Raw genomic sequence first — 22,132 nt, 5'->3', positions numbered from 1 at the left:
AAAGAGCATGCTGCTCTTGCGTTGGGGCAGGGCGGGTGCGAGCATTGCGATCTGTTTACAGTCAAAATGCTTCACACTCGTCTCGCTTACTTCCAAGAGCCAGTGCCCACTTTTTCATCATGGGGCTCTCACATAGATCTGGCTGAGGAGCGAGAGACAGGTCCGTCCCTATCGCTCGCTCTCTCCCCAGATCCAGCTGATCCTTCTCGTCAGCCTGAAAAACGCATCGGCGCCTCTTCGGTTCACAAGGGGGACGCTGAACCTCTGAACATTCCACACACAATAATAAAGCGGCTGAGGAATTACTCGAGGTGGTTACTCGGGCTGTGGCCAGACTACAGTTAGACTGGCCACATGAACAAGAGACCCCCAAACACTCCAAACTAGAAGACATATTTCTGTCTGGTGGCCAAAAAAAAAAAAAGGAAGGGAATGCTATATCAGTCCCTTTCTTTGATGACCTCCATGATGAGCTCTCTCTTTCATGGAGGAAACCTTATACTTCCCGTGTCTTCATGCCCTCTATGTCGACATATTCGACTATCTTGGGTGCTGAGGCACGGGGGTATTCAGTGATGCCGCCGGTAGAAGAGACACTTCTCGCCTGGTTCAGCATCATCACTAAAGAGACCCACTCTCTCCACAAAGCCGTGCAGGACCACCTCCACGCTTGTGGGGAAGGCTTATCAGGCAGCAGGTCAAGCTGGTGCTGCCCTGCACACTATGGTAGTGTTACAGGCATACCAGGCTGATCTGTTAAGGACCTGAGTGTGGGCACCACGGTCGACGAAGAGGCTTTCTCTGAGCTTCGTCGAGCCATGGATCTGTCTCTCCGCGTGACCAAGCAGACAGCTCGCGCCATTGGCCAGTCTATGTCTGCTTTAGTCGGCACGGGGAGACAATTATGGCTCAACCTGTCAGGCATCGGAGACAAGGACAAAGTTGTCCTTCTAGATGTCCCGGTTTTGCCTTCTGGCTTATTTGGTGACGCTATGAATGTAGTTATCACCAGGTTCCAGGAGGCAAAGAGTCACGAGGAAGCCTTCGGGCAATTCTTTCCTCGCCGCACTCAGGGGGAGGGGCCCTCGGCCACCCAGTCCCGCCCCGGTCCTTCTAGAAGGGAGGCTCAAAAACAAAGCATGGCAAGTCGTGCTCCCCCTTGTAGAGACGGGGGGCTGGCTCGTTGCCCTTAGCAGCCCCCAAAGCAAGACCTCAGGGCAGTAATTTCTAAGAACAAAAAACCCAGCCTTGTGGGGGTAACCCCCCTCGGGTCGGGGCGCATGAAGCATTCACCTGTACCTTCCCGATACCCCCAGGAAACCTCTCCATTCCCGCCACCTCTGGTGGATTTAGAGGTTTCCAGCAAAATGTTGGGTGTTCCGTTGCTTCCTGCTTTAGTCCAAGACATGGAACACTCGACAACCCCTCAACAGAAAGTGTCAAAATTGATACCCATCTCAGAGAACCTGGCAGCGTGGAAGCTACTGCAAGGTGTTTCTATGTGGGTTCTAAGAACTGAAGAAAAAGGCTACAGAATTCAGTTTGATCGCAGTCCTCCGCATTTCAACGACATGGTCTCCACTACCGTGAAACCGGAACAAGCATGTCTACTGTGGAAAGAACTGCAAAATCTCTTGGTCAAAGGGGCCATAGAAAATGTTCCCCTTCCAGAGAAAGAGTCAGGTTACTACAGCAGATAATTCCTGGTTCCCAAGTAGGGTAAGGGGTTGCGTCCAATTTTAGACCTTCGAGGCTTGAATCGCTCAATCAGGGTGTTCAAGTTCAAGATGCTAACTGTCAAGACGGTCGTGTCTCAAATCCAACATTGAGATTGGTTGGTCACGATCGATCTCATGGAGGCATATTTTCATATAGAAATTCTGTCACAACACAGGAAGTTCCTGAGGTTCGCTTTCGGGGGCGAAGCTTTCCAATATCGGGTTCTTCCATTCAGCCTAGCCCTATCACCCCGCACATTCATGTCCATACAAATGCTTGGATGCAGCACTGGTTCCTTTGCGACTCCACGGCATCCGCATTCTGAAATACATAGACGACTGGCTGATACTAGCACAGTCAAAAAAACTGGCAGTTCAGCACAGGGATATCGTCTTAGCTCATTTGGTTTCTCTGGGTCTGAGACTCAACGTCAAAAAGAGCATTTTCTCTCCCACTCAGGAAATTACCTATCTGGGCGTTGTATGGAATTCGATCATGATGTGGGCACAATTGTCTCCCGCTCGAATCGTGTCCATTCAGAACACCCTGAGCAAAGTCAGGCTAGGCCAATGTTGTACTGTTCGTCAGTATCAACGAATACTAGGTCTCATGGCATCTGCGTCCTCGGTGATCCCTTTGGGCCTTCTGCACATGAGACCATTTCAGTTGTGGCTCAAATCCAGGGGATTTAATCCAAGGGCCAGTTCCCTGAGGCAGATAAGTGTTACACGCCGTGCGCTTCGTACCCTTTCTATGTGGGGCCCCTGAAGGGTACCAACTGAGGGACACTGTGCTTTCACCTGAAGATATCGAGACATTCTGAGTGCTAGGGCTCCCTCTACTAGAAGAAGTTACGCAAATAAATGGGGTGTCTTTGAAAGATGGTGCAGTGCACATAATGCAGATCCAGTTAACTGCCAGATTGCTTCGGTTCTGACTTTCTGCAGGAAACTGATCAGCTGGCCCATGCCCCGCAACTCTCAGAGTTTACGTGGCTGCTCTATCAGCTTGCCACACCTTGATTGACGGGGTGCCGTTGGGGAGAAATCCTCTACTCGGTCACTTCGCTCATGGAGCCATGCAACTGAGACCTCCTGCTAGGTTTACAACGCCGGAGCAGGAAAGACTTCACGGACTTTGTCCAGTCCGTGCCCTTCAGACTTATGTCCACCGCACAAGCCAGTGGCGTAAGTCAGGGAAACTATTCGTTTGTCATGGGGGCCGCAACAGGGAGGCAGCCGCCACCAAGCAGACTATGTCGCATTGGGTGAGGGACACTATTGCCCTGGCATACGAGGCGCACAGTCAAGCTTCGCCAGTAGGTATCAGGGCTCACTCTACCAGACGGATCGCCTCCTCTAAAGCTTTGGCTAGAGGTGTCCCTCTGCAGCATGTTTGTTATGCGGCAGGCTGGTCCTCTCCGCACACATTCATAAGATTTTTTATTTTGGATGTTCATGCCACTCCGGGCTCTTATGTCCTTGAGTCAAGATCACAAGCTCATGTCTTAGACCTCTCGCGCTCTTGTGAGCACAACTACACAACCATGAGGGGTCTGGACATCCACAGTGCGGCAGCATGGGTATTCTCATTCCCAGCATCAAAGTGTAGCTTTTTGCCAGGGAACGTCTCGGGTTACTTAACTGTAACCCTGGTTCCCTGATAAAAGCGTAACGAGATGCTGCGCTTCATTGCTGCACTGGGATGCCCCAGGACTGCTCTTCAGACAAAATACCTGACAATGCACCTGTGACGCATCTATTTATAGCCCTGCTGCAGGTGCATCCAATGATGTCATCAGCATAGGCTATAAATTCTAGTCAATTTCATTGACGTGTTGCACACATATTCACAGCTGGTCACACCTAAAGTTGTTCCCAAAGCGCTAAATCAGCACAGCATCTCGTTCCGCTTTTATCAGGGAACAGGGGTTACAGTTAAGAAACCCGAGATGATTTATGCATATGCTATAAGTAAGGTGTTAAGAGGTGATCCACAGTGGTCAAACTGGCTAAGTTATGTGATTTTAGCAAGCAAGGCTTCATTAGGTCATAGCATCTTTCATAGATTTATAAAATAGATAATTTATACCTCTTTTTATAGCATGTGCTAAAGTTTCTTTAATATCTAATTTATAAAACCTTGCAAATGTGTGTGGGAAAGACCAGCTCACTGCTTCACAAATATCCTGTATCGTAACCCCTCTGAAGAGAATCCACAATGTAGACATTCCCCTTGTTGAATGTTGCATGCAAACCATTTTGGGCCATAAGAGTATTTCCTGGAATATGCCAAGGAGATTCTTCTTTTCCAGTGTGATAACCATTGTATGGTGATCAGCTTTCCCATGCATAGTTTCGCTCAAGATAGCTGATCACTCACCCTGAACTTTTCAGTCTATTCTTTGTAAATATGCAGACCACGCACAGGGCATAATGCATTCAACCTTTGCTGCTCAATGAACTTAACAACTTTGGGCATGAATGCGGGGTTAGGTCGTAATATAACCCCTGCATCCCCTAACACAAATTTCATACACACGGAATGTACAGAAAGTGAATGAATTTCACTGATGTGTTAAGCTGAAGCCAACGCAATAATGCTGCCTTGAACGACAATATTTTTAAATCAACTTTGTCCAGTGGCTTGAATGGAGACACTGAAATAGCATCAAGCACTATTGCTAAATACAATGAGGAAAAAATCGGTTTTGAGACAGGGAGAGCGTGACACACACCTTTCAAGTGGCATGCTAAGGAATATAGCACCCAGAAACAATTATGGTTGTGAATGCCTTCCCTTTATCTTGTAAAGATAGTATGAATGCCACTGAACATTCAAAGGGAACCTCATGTTCAAGCGCTAGAACACGCCACATTTACATTCATAAAGGGATCTAGAAGACAATGTTTAGCGGTTTGTTGGGTTACCCTGCTGTGTTTAAATTTAACCACTCACAGGCCAAGCCCATGCACAGTCCCAGGCACTCTTCATAGATCTCTTCATAGCAGAAGAGGCCATGGGTGTTCGTATTGCATATGCATGATCTCCACCAGCCAAAACTTTGTGAAACTTCTCTTTCACTCTGGAGAGAGTTGGAGATATCAACGCTATTGGAGGAAATGCTTAAAGGAGAGTGCAAGGCTATACATGCACCAACACACCTATTCCCAGTGGTGCGACTGATCCTTTAGGGATAAGAACAGAGGGATTCTCCTGAGACTCGAACAGATCCACCATTGCTCTGCCAAATTGGCTCCAAATCTACTTGACCACGTATTAGTTCTGTCTCCATACCCAGTAAAGACGATTGCACATCGACAGCAAATTTGCACCCAGATTCATTAGAAAAGTGAAGTGAGCATTGCCCTACAGAATCAGTTTGCATGCCAACATGAGCAGAAATATCGACCTGAGACCTCCTTGTCATTTTATATATGCCACAGTGTTGTCCATTCTCATGAGAACATGGTGCCCTTTCAATAAGGGGAGAAAATGCTTCAGAGTTAGGAAAGCCGCCAGCATTTCCAGTTTATATGGTGATTGTTCAGATGGCGATCCTATCTCCCACTTATCATTCTGCCCTCATGAGACAGTAACGCATCTGCCTTTATGACTTTACTGGCCTGAACAACACCCATGTGCATCCCTTGAACCAAAAATTATTGGTGTCTCCACTGATGCAACGCCACCACCGCTAGCAATGTCACCCTCACTCTCCACTGAGAGTGACGTAATGGGTCTGTTGTTTCCCCTTTGAAACTCAACCAGATATTGTGTAAATTTCATCACTATCTCTTCTGACAGTTGTGCTGTGAATTTCACAGTCCAGTGACAGCCCCAGATACATAATTGACTGTGAGGGTATTAAGACACTCTTTTCGGTGTTTAATCTTATACACAGATTTTGCAGATGTTTTAAGCATTACTGTGTGCTCTCTCGCTATGCGCTCCAACTGAGCCATCACCAGCCAATTGTCTTTAGTGAAATGAATGCCTTGTCAGATCTGTTTCCATACACTTGACAAAGATTCTTGGGCTGAGAGTCAAGCCGAAAGGATGGACTAAATATTTGTACTTCACTCCTTGGCATACAAACCTCTGGAATTTCCAGTGGGGTGGATATATTCTTACGTGAAAATATCCATGAACTTGAACCAATCACCTGGGTGCCCCAATTTCAGGAGTGTTGAATGAGTGAGCATTCTGAATTTATACCTCCTTAAACATTTGTTTAGAGCACATAGATTTAATATGGGATGGAGCACCAGAGTTCCTTTCTTTGGAACAAGGTTCTTTTAAATAAGATTTTTTTTTAAAAGCCACTATGGCTTTGTTTGGGTGGAATCACTATTATTGCTTTCTTGTTCAGCAAGGAGTAAATTTCCTCTTGTAAAACATGAGCTGAAGCCCTCCAGGACCTGAGAGTGAATTATCCTTCTGAATTGCAGGGGGTGGGCAGCAAACTGCTGTCTTTACCCTAATTGTATCATTCTCAATACACAGCAGGACTTTGTACATGCTCACCAAATTGTTCATATGTAGCATTCTGGTGCCATCTAGTGGCTGAACTGTAAACAAGACTGGGCTCTACAATGTGCATGCATGAACACACTGCTCCCTTCCCAGAGGAAAGATCCAATAGGCTACCTTCTTCTTCCTCCTCGCTCTCTTGGGGTGATCCATCTGAACTGTAGCAGGTGCAAAGTTCTTTCTCGTGTCCAAGCATGCTTTTGCACTGGGGCTCCACTCTGACCCGCTGCACTCATGGTCAAGGAGTTGGACAAGCCGTGACTTGTGCGTAAGTCTACCGAGGTGGTGGTGGTGGGGGGTGCAGTCTGTGTCTTTCTGGGTAGATAGAGCTGCAAAACTTCATCATCCCTCTTCTTCTTCTCACACATCTTTGCATCCATGTCAAAGCTGAACCAAATATCCCCTCTGAAACAACAGGTGCATCCAAAAGGCCTCCTTCTCACTGTCAGAATGATTTGCCAGGTTAAGCCATCATACTCTCTCTTTAAAGGTGCAATATGTAAAACAACATTTATCTACTTAATCCAGTCTGGCTAAGTGGAAACGTGATCGTGGTCGAGCGAAAACTAGGGTGAACATCGGCAGGGTATTTGATTCCTGGAGGGACCTTAGTTCGGTTTTGGGGATCAAAACCGACCCTGAATTGGCATTCTTCTTATTGGACAGGTAGGCTTACATAACTGCAAAGCATGTGAAATATAGTGCCATAAGGATTGATCTGTGTAATGTTAGCTAACATGATCTTGCCTGCTAACGCTGACGAATTGCAAGCTACCTTGCTTCATAACTTTCAAATAATTTCAACAATCTTCTCTAAATGTCAGGTTAATGTCAATGTTAATCTGTAATTATTCAGTAAGGTAAACTACAATAACACATTAAATGAATGCTCAAGATAATTCAACTTGGTTATACAGAAAATATATACAATCTATTATTATAAAACAATAGTGCATCAATATATCAAAATGACAGTTGTGATGGAATCACATCTATACTGAATTGTCTCAACATATTTATAATGTACAGTCTATTGCAGCTACTGACATCATCCACCAAATTTAGCTAACTGCCATTGATAAAGCTGGCTAGCTAGCTAACACCGATATATGTTCATGGTGTTGAATATGAGATTCAAATGAATTGCATTCATTTGGGGAATGGTATTGCAATGTCCAGAAAATGTATGTCATATATTCCTATGTCTATTGCTAAACAGGTTGTTCAGTCTCTTGTTTTGTGCCATTTAGAAAACTGTCCAATTATATGGTCATCTGCATCACAAAAAGACCTTCGCAAGCTTCAGGTGGCACAAAATAGGGCAGCAAGGACTGTCCTCCAGTGCTCTCTTGACACTAACGTGGTCCTGATGCATAAATGCCTTTCTTGGCTCACAGTTGAAGATAAAATTAAACTACGACTAATTTTAATATTGTGGAAAGCTTTTAATATTTAATATTGTGGAAAGTTTTTATGAAACAACCACAGTTTCTCTCTGAGCAGATTGTTTTTGTAGGAAATAGACCTATATGCCACCAGGCAGGCATTGGGCGGTGACATAAAACTTTCGCTTCCCAAGACAAATTTTCTGAAACGCACATCACTTTATAGAGCAATATCTATTTGGAATCGACTCTCTGTCTCATCACGCAGAATTCAGAACAAATATAAATTTAAGAGGAGGGTAACCCAGGAATTGCTGCAAATGACCTCGTGAAAGCTGGAAATTGTCATGTTATTGCACTTGGTAATATTTTGTATGTAATTGCAATGTTTGAATTCTTTTTGATTGTTATTTGTGTTGTTATTGCTTTGTATAATTTTACAGTGTGAATATTTTAAAGAGGACCCCAGGAAGATTAGCTGCCATTAAATTGGCCGCTAATGGGGATCCTAATAAAAATGAAAAATAGCCTGTCATATAAATGCAGTCAATGTATCATGCAAAGAAAAGTGATTACTTCAAACTACAATCTCACATAGTCAGACCTGTATCCACACTTTGTTTAAGCCTTGTTCCAGCTTTGGAGAGTCAAATATAATATGCAGTCTCAAAGTTTGTAGTAAAACAATCATAACTGTGTAATTTAATTACGCTATCTCATCTGTTAACATGATGCTGGTAAATCACGTTCAGCCTCTTTGTATGTTACGCCATTGTTTTGGTCGATGCTCGCGTCCCTATGGAGCGTGTGCGCGAACACGAGCAACAGCTAGCTGGCTGCAGTTCACTTAATGGCCACAAGTGTCATTAATAACAAGGGTTTCTGAGTCTTACATACTGCACCTTTAATGACCATTATGGCCATGGCCTTGTTAAAGCTTGGACATCATATCTCTGAAGACAGAGAGAGAGCCCTGTGACGACACATCTCATCCAATTGTACCTGACCTGGTATGGCAGACACCTCATCTTGCAGCTCTGCTTGGTATGCGGTCAGCATGAAGACAGAGTTCAAAGCCCTTACTGAGAGAGTTAGCGCACTCTGTCATGCTTGGCTGGAAACAGTCTGCTTTGGATTCATAGCTGTCATGCACCTGGGGTTCAGGTGAACTGCCACTAAAGGCTCCATGGTGGGCATGTGGAAAAGACCTTCTCTTATAGTTTATTTATAACAAAAAATATAGGCTCTCACTTCTTGTCAATATCAGTTCTTTGCTGTAAGCACGTCCCAGCCGGGTTCGTCACTTATTTGGTTCCCCCGGAAACATTTCCGTTGTGGTCTGTGTTACTTGCAGCGCGTTTCTGTATTTGGTTGTGTTGTGAACTTTTGCAGCGCGTTTCTGTATTTGGTTGTGTTGTGAACTTTTGCAGCGCATTTCTGTATTTGGTTGTGTTGTGAGCTTTTGCAGCGCGTTTCTGTATTTGGTTGTGTTGTATTTGGAGCACACGTGTGTTGTGAAACTGATGAAGATGTTTTCTTAATTTGCGGGTGTTTTTTTATTTGCATGCGTTTTTTTCTATTTGCATGCGTTTTTTTCTATTTGCATGCGTCTTCTTTAGGTCTTCTTTAGGCCACTGTAGTTTAGCCTTCCAGGTGACCAAAACGTTTTCCAAGAGCTCTGAAAATATTGGAAGAAGCTGTCTCGCCGCCCATTTAGCCCTCACCAGCCTTTTGACCTTGTAGCATAACTTTGCAGCCTCCGCTACCACAGTCAGCCATGGAATGTTTTGTTTATCTGCCCGCATTTGCGCATATCTTGCAGATCTAGTCTGAGAAGCAGAGAGGATGGTCTTTAACAATGAACAAAAATAAATAAATAAAATAAAATAAGCAAGAAAAAAAACACAAGCCTAATCCTTGTTTTTTTTTGTCTATTATACTAAACCGAAAAAAGGCTGAAAGATGTGCTAAACTGTACCTGGTACAGTTCTAACAAAAGCATTCAAACACTAATTAGAAAAGGGGGACAATGAATACAGGTTTTTGGCATTTATTTTGTTAGTAAACTGATATAGATGTCTCATGTGAATATTGCATGTTTTTTTCTGCTCTGTATTTGTGCAATACAGCAAAAAGTGTTACAACTGTACATAAGCATTTATTTATTTATTTTGAAAATAAAACTGCAATTTTGAGATCTTGAAAAATAAAGACTTGGAATTCCATCAAAAAAGTGTGCAAAGTTTACAATAATTTGTAACTTTTGTGCAATAAATGTGTTTCTATATGGCTATATAAAAACATCTCACTACTGTATGTGTTTAACATTTTAATGTCATACAAAGAATGGGGGGTCTATTGAAATGAAATGTTCTTTCATAGCCTATAATGAAAAACATGTCACTTTACAATATTTATCATATTTATTAGAATATTAATATTATTATATGTAAATATATTATGTGTAAGAATATTATGGTTTTCCCTTTTTTTTCTTTTTTTATAAAGACAGATATTAATAAAAGTAAAGGATTTCCACTTAACATTGAAAGGATTTTGAACTGTAATAAATCAGTTTCAACATTTATAATAAATTATCTTACGTAGTAAAATATGACGTCACAGTTCTCCGCTTGCGTAACCACGCATCATGGACTACAATTTGCTAATTTTCTTTCCACAAAAAAGTCATTTAACGTAAACATTTTAACATAGGTAAGCATTGGTTCTAAATGTTTTAGCAAACGTTTCCATTCAGCAATTTATTGACTATTGGCTAGTTTTGTGATAGATGAATGAAACATTTAGGTTATCCTCCGAAGGTATTGTGCCCTGCTATGCTTCAAATGTTATATCACTTTTATAAACAGTTGTATCTGCCTATTTACGTATATATTTGACGTTTCTGCGGTATTCGCACGATTTAAAAGACATTTTAGGTTAAGGGGACCATAGTGAAGTTCACATCGATATGTTGATAGGCTGCTGTGCTATTATCTACTTCGGTTCCCCTGTTCCTGATCATGCATAGAAATAATCAGATACTAGTTAAAGACACTGTGATTGTGCTTAAACATTTTGTCACAATATTCATGATTTTACAGGATACGGCAATTCATTTGGATTGTAAATGGCATTTCATGATACTGTTGCAGGCGCACTTTTCTGCCTCTTAGTGGTTGGTTAGGGCATTGGTCAAAAGAGCTCGCCCACGGGGATTAGAAAGGCATGAAAATCTAAGAACAATTTTTGTTAATTTGTTGTTTCCATATGTTTGCGGTTCAGTGACTTTCAACGTGTTTTTTCCTCTACCATTATACGCACTCTTGTTATTTGCCCCATTTGTAATTTTCAAAACGTGCTGCTGTTATTGAAGTTATGTTGGCTTTATTTTATTTAAAGTAAATATTAATAAACTAAATATCTTAAAATTAAATGAAGTTGCTTTTTAATCCTGTATTTTAATAAATATTAATAAAATGACTTGGCTATATGAACATCTTGGGCGTGTTGTACAGCTTTCACTCTTGACGGAACCTTGATGTAGGGAATGCGAGTTCTTTCCGACCCTTTTTACTGGTGCACCGATGCGCAGAAAACAAATTAAAAATAGTAATTTTCGAATACAAATAATGTATTCCGTTAGATGGTTAAATCGCCATATTACCGCTTTAAAGTCCGATAGTTTCTACTTCTACATTTGTTTTATTCAGTAGTTTTGGCTTCTTTTTTTCTTCTCTTAGCTGATTGGTTGCTTGGTCACTAAACTGATCATAGATTTGACATTTGCATTGTGGGTAACTGTAAATGTTTAAAATAATGTATGAATTAATTGTGCTTTTGCAATGAAAATAAATAGTTTACTGTGGAATAAGTAATATATGTAACACGATCAATAAGCACATGCTTTAAACGTTTACTGTTGGGTTATTGTGATGTGTTGTTTTTCTCATCGGTGAATAGGGGCTCACAGGTTTTCGGGTACTTAATTTAATTTTTTTCTTTCAAGGGAGAAACTGTGTTTCAAAATAAAATACATATTTGTCATAGGTCTTTAAAGCTTAAAACCTTATGGAAATAGCGTTTTTATGGTGTTTGTTTTCCTCGTCGCTGCTTAGTGTGTAGAAAGAGGGAGCAACAACCGAACACCGTCCCTGAGACTGAGAGTGTCAGAGTAGACTCGAACTGGTTTTAAGTGTTTAAAGTTAAGACTATACTTTCAGGGATCATTTCTATAGTATTTAACTAGGAAATGTGTTTCGAAAGTGATGTGTCTCCTAAACCACGATGAAGAGTATTGATACTTCTTTCTGAGCGTGAATCGGATACAAAGTAATGATTCATTTCATATGCTTTGTATCATTGATGAACGTTCCATGTCTCTAATGGGGATGTGGAGGAAAGGGGTATGAGCAGAGTGGTTTAGTATAATTATGTTAAATTCAGAATAAATTGAGTGGTAATATAGTAAGTAGATATTTATTAACATGGTTCTGCTATGTGTTGTATTGTGGAATATGTACAATGTTTCGTGACTTCATAGAATTAATGTTTATGGATTGTAACTTTATTTAACAATATCGTAGTTAATTGCAATAAAAATAAAAGATTATATTTAAATATTATGAGTGCACACAAATAAGTTTAAAGTTTTGAAATGTCTTGTATTATTAAAACTAATAATTTCAAAATATTCTTAGTATTCTCAAACTGTAAAGTTAAAATATAATATATACTGCATTAATTAATATCCTTCATCATTGCATCTATTAAAGAAGACTACTCTTATTTTCATAAACTCACAGGGTATATATTAATATGTTTTGAATAAATCGTTTGTGAAATATTATTTGAATTTTAGACATGTTATTTAATAAGAATTAAAATGTGTTGTTATAACATATATAGTCAGAAAATTAAAGTGTAATAGTTAAGTTAGCCTGTTTTTTTATGTTATATAAAATATTCTATATCAATAAAATCGGTATATAGGAAGCTTAAGGTATGATTAGTGCTCTTTAGTTATGATTTGGGTTAAATTTGTAGTATTTATAATATTAAAACGGATAACATCAATCTGCTTGCAAATGGATTGGAGTTAATAGAATATTTGTAGCATATGGAAATTAAACCAGACGTGATGTATTCAGGAAACATGGTTTAAATGTAGACATGGTTTTGTACAGCAAGATTATTAGGCTGTGAGGACATATCGTGATGTTTTATTATTATTAAATGTGTTGGCCAAATAGAGTGGTGGTGAAGGGAATAAATATGGAATATGTGTTATTTGAGGTTTAGGTAGGGAAGATTTATCTAATTATACTTTTATATTATTCCTGTTGAAGATTGAATGAGTTAGGAAGTATTGAGGGCCAAAATTGTGAGAGGGTCATCTGTGTGGGGACTTTAATGCACATAGCACTTTGTGTGGAGTTTTGACCAAAATAAATTGGCAAGTGATTAAAGAAATGTTGGATATAAAAGAGTAGTTATGTCTTAATGATGGGAGTTATACTAGGGTGAATGTGGCATCAGGATTAGAATCAGTTTTGGATTAAAGTTAACAATGGTATCAAACTCTTTAGGTGGAATATCTAATGGGAATGTTTTAAGGAAATGTACATGGGTATCGATCATTTTCCAAAATAAAGTATGATAATGAGTTGTGTTGGGATCAGGAATATATGTCTGGGGATTACAGGGAAATGGATGTATGATAAAGTCAATTTGGCAGAATTTATAAAAAGGAGTAATGAAGGGTTGTGTCAGATAGATATAAATAAACATTGAGACAGTGAGCAGGGAAAACATGCTTTCTACCCAATCTGCTGAAGAACACAGTATCCCAAGGAATAAAGGAAGGAGAAGAAAGTGCCCTGGTAGAATGAAGGGAAGACTATTTAAAAGAAAAGAAAATAATCTAGGAGAATCAGGAAAACACATCAACATTTTATTGAGAATTAAAGAGCCCAGGTCAGAAGAATAATAAGAGATGTAAAGAGTTTAATGGAGACAATTTTGATTCAAAATTGAGAAAAGTACTTTAGCAGAGGAGGTGTGGACCGCGATTTAAAATATGATTGGAATTCAAAAGGACTAAATACAGTTTTAAATATGGAAAGGGATAATACTGTTAGTAATAAGGAAAAAGCAGAAATGTTTCGAAGAGGTTTTATGAAAGTACACACTTCTGATAATTTGACTGAAGAAAACAATAGAAGATATAGTTAAAGAATGTCCAAATCTAAAGGAAAAGAGGGGAGCTATGAGTGTTGTTGGATGTTTCTTTGAAATTACTTAATGAAAAAGAGCACTAAGAAGAATGAATCCATCAACCCCTGGACAGGACAGAATTATAATATGAAAAATGTAAGCAAGGATGCACTAAAGGTAAAATTTTATTTTTATAATTGGATGTTGGTAGAAGGAACTTTACCTCAGAGTTGGAAAGAAGGATTGATTTTGCCTACAAATATCCCATTAAATTACAGAACAATTGTGCTCACGTCACACTTATGTAAAGTCACGAAAGGAAAGATATAGATATATATATATATATATATATATATATGTATATATATATATATATATATATATATATATATATAGGAGTAGGAGTGGTGGTGGCATAGTGGTGGTGGCTAAAGCACAGGGCTGTTAATCAGAAGGTTGCTGGTTCGAACCCCACGGCCACCACCATTGTGTCCTTGAGCAAGGCACTTAACTCCAGGTTGCTCCGGGGGGATTGTCCTTGTAATAACTGCACTGTAAGTTGCTTTGGATAAAAGCGTCTGCCAAATGCATAAATGTAAATATAAATATATATATATAGCTAATAAAGAGTTTGGAAAAGGACATATTTTTTCTACATATAAGAGTGGGATTAGACGTGGTTAGTAAAAAGTGTTGGCAGTATATTTGATGTTGAAAAGGCAAACAATATAAATAGGATTGTTGGTGAAACTTGGGTCAAATGGATATAGAAAGGCTAATATATAACTGGATCAAAGATGGTAAGAGCGGCTAAGGGGTTTGATAGAAAATGGAACTTCCCAAAGAAATGCAAGTTCTTGTCTATTTATCATCAGGATTAATGATGTATTCTCAAAATTGGGTAGAATAAGTAAATAATTTCAGATGATGGGGCTCTATGGTTCAAAGGCAGGAATCTAGAATATAGTGTACAGAGAATGCAGATAGCATTAAAAGAAGTTTTCAGAGTAAAAAAACTGTATTAAAAGAAGTAGATCTAGCACAAATTCACCCACTCACAAGATGCATAGAATTAAATCAACGACGACAGATTAGAGGAATCCAGTAACAATTTTAGTATAAAAAAACACAACAAAACTAAAATGAATGAAACTTAAAATTAACTTAAAAAAAACAGGGTAAAAAAACATGAACATTTAAAACAACTCTGATTAATAAGAGAGCACACTATGACAACCAATCTGTTTGGGCCCTGGAGCTAAATGCAGCAGACAAGGGACTCTCCTAGTAATTTTAATGGTTTAATAGGGCCATTAATTTACTCAATCAGTCAATCAATCAGACAACCAATTAGACATCCAATCAAAATATCAAAATGGTGCTTCAATTCATCAGTGTTCTAAATAGTGGCACCAAAACAGCACAGAAACGTCAACATCAAAAATAATCGACATTGTTACAAAAACTCTTTCAAAGAAAAATATTCATTCATCCCTCTTGGAAATAAACTTTTAAGGTAAAAAATATTAAATGCCAGTAGAAAAAACAGACAATTTGTTCACAAATAAAAAAGTGGATATGGATCTAAATTTAAAGTTATATAATTTAACTTTTATGGATTTGACATTTAATAGCGTACTATACAAAATGAGGGTTGGAATATGCAAGTAAATAAGGTCAAGGAGTATTTATGCAAGATAAGCTAAATTAAATTAAAAGTTTTAGCGCATCAAAATAAAGTTGATGGAAATGCACATTATTGCTAAAATGTCACAAATGTCAACATAATATTTTTCCGTTTAACTCAAAAACATAAACTTTATGTCGATACATCTAATGTCATGAAAAAATGGTTTAGAAACACTTTTTGTCGATAAAATTGGCATTAACGCAAAAATGTAGTGTCACGTGACAGAGTTTGCCCCAATCCTTGGCCTGTGTTAATCATGACAACAGTATTGAAAGCCAATTTATTCTATGTGATTATGGATTGATCTTTACAGCATATAGAGCCTATGTGACACTTCCAGGAGTGCCAACACAAACATATCATATCATGCACATCGTCAGGTGCACGGAAAACAAATTAATATCCATTCTTTGCGATTAATTTAATCGCAGTATCCATCCATTTATTTATTAAAGTTTCTTTTCCACACCATTCAAAATAATAGACGGCAGTCACAGAAATAGCCCACAAAACATAAAACATATAATTTCTGTGCACAAAGATGTATTAAATTAAGAATAAATACACAATACTAGGAAAAAATCTTCAGCATGCTTTTTTCTTTTTCTTTTTTTTTTTTGGAACACTTACAGCCAACTCTATTAAATCATTGTTTAGTCTATTTTAAAAAAATGCCGGCAAAATCCCCTGTATTAAATAAAATAAATTACCAAACGAAAAAGCATTAAATTAAAAAATGAGTTCTCTTTCAGAAAATGAGCTTTTGAATATTTTAAAACGTTTATAGGCCTATTTTAAATCTAACCATATTTACCTCAGATTGCATTTATTGCTTTTTCAGAAAATATTCATTTGCATTATGAAGCTAAAATATGATGTAATGAATAATATGAATAAAAGATGATAATCAAGTTCAAATGTAAGGAGTGGCAGAACGGGGTGGTGGTTCCCCTCTTCAAAAAGGGGGATCAGAGAGTGTGTGCCAACTACAGGGGTATCACACTTCTCAGCCTCCCTGATAAAGTTTACTCCAAGGTGCTGGAGAGGAGGGTTCGGCCGATTGTCGAACCTCGGATTGAAGAGGAACAATGCGGTTTTCGTCCTGGCCGTGGAACGACGGACCAGATCTTTACTCTTGCAAGGATCCTGGAGGGGGCCTGGGAGTATGCCCATCCGGTCTACATGTGTTTTGTGGATCTGGAGAAGGCGTATGACCGGGTCCCCCGGGAGAGACTGTGGGAGGTGCTGCGGGAGTACGGGGTGGGGGGGTCCCATTTTAGGGCGATCCAATCCCTGTACGTCCAAAGCGAGAGCTGTGTCCGGGTCCTCGGCACGATGTCGAGTTCGTTCCATGTGGGGGTTGGTCTCCGCCAAAGCTGCGCTTTGTCACCAATCCTGTTTGTGATATTCATGGACAGGATATCGAGGCGTAGTCGGGGTGGGGAAGGTGTGCGGTTCGGTGGGCTGGGGATCTCATCGCTGCTTTTTGCAGATGATGTTGTCTTCATGTCATCATCGGTCCGTGACCTTCAGCTCTCACTGGATCGCTTGGCAGTCGAGTGTGAAGCAGCTGGGATGAGGATTAGCACCTCTAAATCTGAGGCCATGGTTCTCAGCAGGAAACCGATGGAGTGCGTACTCCAGGTAGGGAATGAGGTTTTGCCCCAAGTGAAGGAGTTCAAGTACCTCGGGGTCTTGTTCACGAGTGAGGGGACAATGGAGCGGGAGGATGGCCAGAGAATCGGGGCAGCGGGGGCGGTATTGCACTCGCTCTATCGCACCGTTGTCAGGAAAAGAGAGCTCGATCTACCAGTCAATCTTTGTTCCTACCGTCACCTATGGTCATGAAGGTTGGGTCATGACCGAAAGAACTAGGTTGCGAGTACAAGCGGCCGAAATGGGCTTCCTCAGAAGGGTGGCGGGCTTCTCCCTTAGAGATAGGGTGAGGAGCTCAGTCATCCGTGAGGAGCTCGGAGTAGAGCCGCTGCTCCTTTGCGTTGAAAGGAGTCAGTTGAGGTGGTTTGGGCATCTGGTAAGGATGCCCCCTGGCCGCCTCCCTAGGGAGGTGTTTCAGGCACGTCCAGCTGGGAGGAGGCCTCGGGGAAGACCCAGGACTAGGTGGAGAGATTACATCTTCACACTGGCCTGGGAACGCCTCGGGGTCCCCCAGTCAGAGCTGGTTAATGTGGCTCGGGATAGGGAAGTTTGGGGCCCCCTGCTGGAGCAGCTGCCCCCACGACCCGACTTTGGATAAGCGGTTGAAGATGGATGGATGGATGAAGTTCAATTGGTTGTTAAAAGTTGCTTGAGAAATATAATGCAGTTGTGATGTCGATGCTTTAGATTAAATGATTGTTCAAAATATTGAATATCAGGAATATCATGTATATTACACCACATAATTTGTTTTCCTTTAATAGCTGTGCACACAGTATATACACATCGATTGATGGTACTTATACTGAGACTGATTGATGGTACTTATACTGAGAAATTTTCCGCCACTACTTGGTGCAGGTTGCCAGCTTGAACAGGACCAAGACGATTTGCTTTCGGGTCAGAACCGGTACCAACCTGCGATATGCGCAACATCAAGACCAATATTACAGTCCTCAGTTTTGATTGCAATTCCTCCTCTTCTGATTGCTTTTATTTGAGAAATTAAAATGATAGTACACTGGCTAATTTTAATGAATTGTCTCAATACTCTCCCCATTTTACCAAAATGTCTGAGGGAACAAATTAGGCACATCTGGGATGCGAATTAGCGATAAACACATTTCTGAATGGAAACGGTTTCAGGGCAGATTTATTTTGCGATAAACCAAAAGTGGTTGTGTTTTTTTAGGCTTGACGTCATCACGCACACCCTTTTTATCGATAAAAGGCCATTTGACTGGAAACGGGCAGAAGGTGGCAAATGTCGCAATTTTATTTTTCGCATTTTCACTTTGTAGATAACAAAATAGCACTGTGAAAGGTGGCTGGAAACTAGGCAAGTGATTCCAGCAGTGCATTTCTGCAGCAACACTGCCCTCTACTGTGTCAAATGTGTAAAATACAGAAACAAATGACTCTTATGAGCCAGCCGATGACGTAATGGATCTAATCCTCTGCATAGCGGATGGTTTGGTTTTTATGCATTACAGTGAGTATATTTACTTAGTATCACAATCCAATATGCATGGGATTAGATCCACTACATCATCGTACCACAGTCTGCAGTGAAAAGTACTTGGAGAGGGTACTGGGGCTCTGTTGAATCTACAGTGAGAAACAGACAGCGCTTTCTGTATGGCCCGACTCCTTAAAGAACGTTTTAGTTGAGCTGGTTCTTTTGAATCTACAGCAAACATTCAGCTCTTCCGGAACAGTCCGATTCCGAAAGGATGACTCATATGAGCCAATTGTTTTGAATTTAAAGCACGAAACATGTAGTGCTTCCGGTCTAGTCTGGTAGTATTAATCTTACACTGATGTGCAAATTATGAATGTCCAACTCGAAATTAAATTTGAACTGTTGAAGTCTTACAAGCTTGAAATACAACATTAGACAACAGAACACAGTTCTCTGGAACTGTTACTGTTTTGTCATGTGACTTAAGACCTGTGAAACTTTATATATATTTGTGAGACCTAAGAGTAATAGACAACACTGTACTAGAATTAATGGATATTTGTCATCATATTTAGATTGTATTGTAAGGATTCCTCAAGGGGCCCCTTACTTAATGACTTAGCGTCTGTTGCTCCAGGGGTTAAAATGCAGCTGTATGCAAATGATACAGTCATCTACCTACATGCAAAGTTAAAACATCATGCTGCATCTTTGCTTCAAGAAGCAATGGATAAAATAGTAGACTGGTTGAGTTGTTGTTGCCTGACATTTAATGTTTCTAAAACAGTCTGCATGTTTTTTTCCATAAAGAAAAATAATATTACTCCACCAGAGATTTCAGTGAAAGGTCAACGAGTGGTCAACATTTTAAATATCTAGAGGTAATTATTGATAGTAATTTGACATTTAAAAAAACATACAAATTAATAGATTAAAATATAATCGTAATCTATTTAAATTCATCAGGAATCAAATAAGCACTGATGCAGCAAAAATGTATTTAGCTAGAACTCTGAAACCTCTGTATAGACTTTATAAACAGATACTTAAGGTATTGGATGAGAAAATGAATTCATACCATCACTGTAATATTATTCCAAAATATAATCTTTTAACTTTTGATAAATTTTTGATCATGACTAACATAACATTGTTATATAAGAATTTAAATGGCTTTTCCCCACCACTACTTAAACCGTTTGTAACGCATGATACAACAGCTACAGTGTTGACTTGGTTTTCTTCAAGAGGTGATTGTTACATTAAATATAGATCAACACAATTTGGTAGATCAGCTTTTTCAGTTAAAGCAGTAGGATATTGGAATTCTCTTCCGAGAACTATTTGAGTAGTACTTTAAAAATGTTTCAATTAGGTGTTAAAACTTGGCTGAAAAGAAAGTTATAATAAATAAATAAAGTTGGTTTGATAGGTGTAATAATGTTGATTTATTGTGATTTAAAATGCATGTAGTTTAAGTTATGTTGTAGATGCTTGTTATTTTTTTTTATGATGTAATGTTTTATTTTATGTAGGGTAATTGTTGTTATAATTTCCATGTTTATTTGTGAGTGCACACTGCTTTTCTAGGATAGGATTGTAACTGCCACCCAGGGACCACAGTTGAAAATGTGCTTCAAGCTAATACTGTTACAATATATATATATAATGTGAATTGTCCCTGAACAAATAAATGAACAAATAAATTAAAGAACTACTGGAATAGTTATTGGAACCAGTTAAGGAACTGGAATTCTCATCCCTATATATATATATATATATATATATATATATATATATATATATATATATATATATATATATATACACATATATATACACACATATACAGATATTCACACATATACACATATACACACATATATATACATATACATATATATTAGGGCTGTTGATTTAACACATTAATTCAGTGCGATTAATTGTACAAAAAATAACGCGTTAAAAAAATTAGCGTAATTAATCGTAAAAATATGTATGTATATGTGTATATATGTGTATATGTGTGTGTGTGTGTGTGTATATATATATATATATATATATATATATATATATATATATATATATATATATCGATCAGTCACAATATTAAAACCAACTGCCTAATATTGTGTAATAACAATTGTACAGAGCGGTTATCTGAGTTACCATAGACTTTGTCAGTCTGTACTTTGGCTATTCTCTATTGATCTTTCTCATCAATAAGGCATTTCCATTCAGAGTGCTACCACTCACTGGACTTATTTATTTTTTTGGCACCATTCTGAGTAAATTCTAGTGTGTGAAAATCCCAGGAGATCTAGCATCTACAATCATGCCATGGTCCAAAGCAATGAGGTCACATTTTTATCCCCATTCTGATGGTTGATATGAACATTAATTGAAGCTCCTGACCTTTATCTGCATGTTTTATGGACTGCACTGCTGCCATTTGATTGGCTGATTAGATAACCACATGGATGATAGTTCGTGCCAGATGTGCTGGTTTGAGGATCTCTGATATCTGATCTCTGATCTCTTGGGATTTACACGAAGAATTGCATACAGTGCTAAAACAAAAATTCAGTTATCAGTTTATACAGGTGAGTTGGTGGCTATCATGATGGCAGTGTAATGGGTTATGGAATCACAATTAGACTAAACTGTCACAGTTCTGCCATTTTAAGCTTTGAAGCTCAGCAGTCAGACAGTAGACAAGATATTACAACAAGCAAACGGAATGCAAAACCGAGGAGAGTGAGGTTAATTTCTGATATTACATAGCAAATCAGAGATTAAATCAGTAATTAAAAAAGGTATATAAAGAGAATGACAGTATGATTGGGACAGATATAAAGGGTAGACACTAATATCAAATACAACCAACAGTATAGGGAGAGGAAGATTTTCTTGTAGGAGTAGGATTGAAGAAAACAATATAAAGACTGAGATTAGGGCATACAGGACTAAACAAAACATGGCATTTACAATGAAAACTTCCAACAGGAAAGCGTGAATGTGTGGGGGGAGTAAATCGGTAGAACATGTAATAATTAATTGCATGAAGAATTATTGAAGAGGAGAGGAAGGAGAGTAAAGACACAGTCTCTGGTCTCATGCAACAGCAGGTGGGGGCAATACTCTAAGACAAGTTTCCTAGTGAAAATTAAGACTATACTTGTTTAACTAGGAAATGTGTTTTGAAAGTGATGATTCTTACTAACCACGATGACGAGTTTCGATTCACTTTTCTGAGCGTGAAACCGAGTTAGAGAAATTATCTCATGTTCTCTAGTTCATTGAAGAACGTTCCTCATTGGATTAATGTTGAAAAGTGAAAGAATATGAGTAGAGTGGTTAGAAAACATTGGATTAATAAATTGGGTGTTATTAAGATCAATGAGTGTGATTATTATTGGTAGCATGTTTCACATCAATTTGGCATTATTTGTATATAATGTAATTAATAAG

At 39.0% G+C, this 22,132-nt stretch overlaps 1 non-coding gene and 1 pseudogene across 1 annotated transcript; both read left to right on the top strand.

Moving 5' to 3' along the window:
• The first annotated feature begins 11,844 nt into the window (after positions 1–11,844).
• On the top strand, positions 11,845–12,059 carry LOC127644477 (small nucleolar RNA U3). Its single transcript, XR_007970662.1, has one exon. It is a non-coding gene; the product is annotated as a small nucleolar RNA U3 (small nucleolar RNA).
• A 9,770-nt stretch (positions 12,060–21,829) lies between these two features.
• On the top strand, positions 21,830–22,019 carry LOC127644478 (uncharacterized; annotated as a pseudogene).
• Positions 22,020–22,132: the final 113 nt, after the last annotated feature.

This window comes from Xyrauchen texanus, chromosome 5 (assembly GCF_025860055.1).
Source record: "Xyrauchen texanus isolate HMW12.3.18 chromosome 5, RBS_HiC_50CHRs, whole genome shotgun sequence".
Taxonomy (NCBI): domain Eukaryota; kingdom Metazoa; phylum Chordata; class Actinopteri; order Cypriniformes; family Catostomidae; genus Xyrauchen; species Xyrauchen texanus.
The sequence above is the reverse complement of the archived record's forward strand: the minus strand, read 5'-3'. Positions and strand labels throughout refer to the sequence as shown.